Source organism: Leopardus geoffroyi, chromosome A3, assembly GCF_018350155.1.
Source record: "Leopardus geoffroyi isolate Oge1 chromosome A3, O.geoffroyi_Oge1_pat1.0, whole genome shotgun sequence".
Lineage (NCBI taxonomy): Eukaryota > Metazoa > Chordata > Mammalia > Carnivora > Felidae > Leopardus > Leopardus geoffroyi.
The window spans coordinates 111972421-111976018 of NC_059336.1; positions in this window are offsets into that span (position 1 = coordinate 111972421).

Sequence of the window (3598 nt, forward strand, 5' to 3'; positions counted from 1 at the left end):
ATTTCTGTGGTATGAATTGTAATGTCTCCTTTTTCTTTCATAATTTTATTAATTTGGCTCCTGTCTTTTTTTTTCCCCTTAGTTGGTCTATCGAAAGATTTGTCATTCGTATCTTTTCAAAAACCCAACTCTTTTGTTAATCTTTACTACTGATTTCTGTTTTATGTATTTCTGCTCTAATTTTATTTCCTTCCTTTTGCCACCTTTGGGTTTAATTTTTTTCCTAGTCCCTTGAGGTGTAAAGCTATATTGTTTGAGATCTTTCTTTCATTCTTTTTTTAAGTAATTTCCAGTTTTTATTAGTTAACCTACATTGTAATATTAGTTTCAGATGTAGAATTTCGTGATTCATCACTTATGTATATCGCCCAGTACTCATCACAACAATTGTCTTCCTTAATAACCACCATCTTTTTAATCCAATATCTTTTTGGATTTGAAAATTAAATGCATTTTCATTTTCCTCTTGGAATTTCTTTTGTTGTATTTCAAAGGTTTTGGTATGTTATGTTTCCAATTTCATTTGCCTTGAGATATTTATTTGCTTTTTGATAACTTCTTTGATGGTTGCTCAGGAGTTTGTTGTTTAATTTCCTCATAATTGCAAATTTTCCAGCTTTCCTTCTGGTACTGATTTTTAATTTCATACCATTGTGATCAGAGAGATCATTGATATAGTTTCTATCTTCTTGAATTTGTTGAGGCTTTTTTTTAATGGCTTAACATATGATCTATCCTAGAAGATGTTCTGTGTGTTTGAAAAGAATGTATATTCTGTTGGATAGTATGTTCTGTAGATGTCTGTATGGTGTGTTCAGTCTATGGTGTTGAGAAATTTTGCATCTACATTCAGTGGATATTAGCCTGTAGTTTTCTTCACTTGTAGCCTCCTTGTCTGACTTTGGTATCAGGGAAATGCTTGCTTCATAAAATGAGTTAGGAAATGGTACCTCTTCAATTTTTTGGAGGAGTTTGAGAAACATTGGTATTAACTCTTGAAATACTTGGTAGAATTACTAGTGAAACCATCTCCTTGGCTTCTCTTTGCTGGGATATTTTTAAATGACTAAGTTTCCTTACTCGTTATTGGTCTGTTCAGATTCTCTATTCATTCATGACTCAGTTTAGGATAAAAATCACATAATTGTATCAATAGATGCAGAAAAATTTGACAAAATGCTAGATATAGGATAAATTCGGTATAGGATAAATTGACCTCAATAGAATGAAAACCATATATGAAAAGCCTATACTTAACATTATATTCAATACTGAAAACTGAAAGGTTTTCCTGTAAGATTAGAAACAAGGCAAGAATGTCCATTCTCATCATTTCCATTCAACATTGTGCTGGAATTGGGGAAAGGGATTAGAGATAGTTGGGAGGGAATAGAACCACTCATTGTCTTGACATTGTAAGTGATTAAAAAGCTATAGTTAGCCATGAATAACATGGATTTGAACTGCGTGGGTCCATTTATACATGGATTTCTTTTGCTAAATATAGTATTGTAAATGTATTTTCCCTTATGATTTTGTTAACATTTTCTTTAGCTTCAGTGTAAGAATAAAGCTTATAATACATGGAACATATAAAATATGGCTCAATCAACTGTTAGTTGCTATTAGTTGGGGGAGTCAGAAGTTATACATGGATTTTTGACTGCCCAGGGGGTTGGTGCCTTGAATCTCCGTATTGTTCAAGAGTCAACTGTATATATATTTCTTACAGCCCAGGGTCAACTGTGTATATATTTCCTATAGCCCACATAACTGTACACAAAACATGTGAATTTTGCTTCATGTACATTGGGTCTTGGTAAACCTGACTTCAAAAAATTGCAAAATTAGTAACACTATTGAATTTTTCATAAAAATTTTAAACCTTACATTTTATGTATATTATCAAAAATAGAACTCCATGGTTTTTGATTATTTTTGACACTGAAAACAAAACCTTCAATGATTTTGCACCCAAGTTAAACTACTGAGAAACTGGAATTATCGATACTATTTTTGCAGTCACTGTATTACTGAGCAGTGAACATATGGTTTTGACATAAAATCACTTAGTTTCTCGTCTCCACTCTGCCACAATATGGATAGAACTCAATAGTGATGTTGTGACATTTAATTAAGTCCATGTATTGAAAGCACTTGTCACACAGCCAGCCCTGCTTAGGTACTCAGTAATAATTAGATCTCCTCTACTGTAAATGAGGGAAATGAAGGTGCTTCAGTAATTTACTCCAAGGTCACAGCTAGTAGTTAGTGAATTAAAACATAAATTCAGGTTTCTGACACCATATTCCATGATGTCAACATATACAATACTCCCTTAACTACTTATTGTGAACTGATCTTGATGTTGCATTGAAAAATAATGACATAGATGAAGCAGACAAGGAGATACATGTATATGAAACTTCACCGAGTGAACGATCATTACGTTAAAATAGAAAAATTAGAATCAAGAATATTAGAACAAAGCCATTGAATTTTTAAAAAAATAGTTCTTCCATTCTATAGTGGCAATAAGACTGAGTTACCTATTAAGTTTTTGTTACTTGTTTTATTTTGTATATGCAGTGTGAGTAAATGAACTGAATGTTGCTTTGGAAAGTTTTATCTAATACGGGTTCTATGATATAATTGGCATTAAGAACAAGAAAAACATATTCAAAAAAAATTATCTCTGAATAGTTGGCCCCCAGTGTTCTATTAGTTCCAGGTGTACAGAGTAGTGATGCACTTCTTTATAGGTTATGCTGTGCTCGCCACAAGGGTAGCAACCATCTGTCACTATACAACGCTATTACAATGTCATTGACTATATTCCTTATGCTGTGCCTTTTACTCTCATGACTTCTAAACCTCTTTTACTCACTTATTGCAATCAGTGACTGACAAACTATCTCCAGCAACCTTAAAATTGTTCCTTTGAACAATTAGTTCATGATAATTAGTTCATGATAGTTAGACTTGAGAATAAAGATAACTTGGTTTGTTTTAATGTTTAAATCCATGTTTTAATTAAAATATTTATAATTTTTAATTAAAAAATTTGAATATCTTAGGTTTCTAAAATAAGATTTAAATAAAATTTCACACACCCTTAAATAGAATATAAATAATACTTGAACATCTAATTTTTTTTTCATTTTTTTGAGAGGGAGAAGAAGGGTACAAGTGAGCGAGGGGCAAAGGGGGAGAAAGAGACAGACAGGGAGGTACGGACGGAGCGAGGGAGGAAGAAAGGAGGCTCACTTACTACTTAAGATGGGATTCGAACTCCTGAACCTTGAGATCATGACCTGAGTTGAAGTCAGATGCTTAATGACTGCCTGAACATCTAAGTATTTTAATGGAGCAGAAAGACATCATTAAGATTTTATTAAAAGTTTTGTTTTATGAGTCTCAACAAGCTAACTAATATAAATATAGTGCTCTGTAGTTTACAAAGTGTTTTTCATATTACAAGGAACTAACTTTACATAACACTGGGCAATTAACTCCATAAAATAAATTAAAATTGTTACTATTTCCTATATTTAGTTCAATATATCTTATTGAACTAATCAATGAACTGGAATGACAA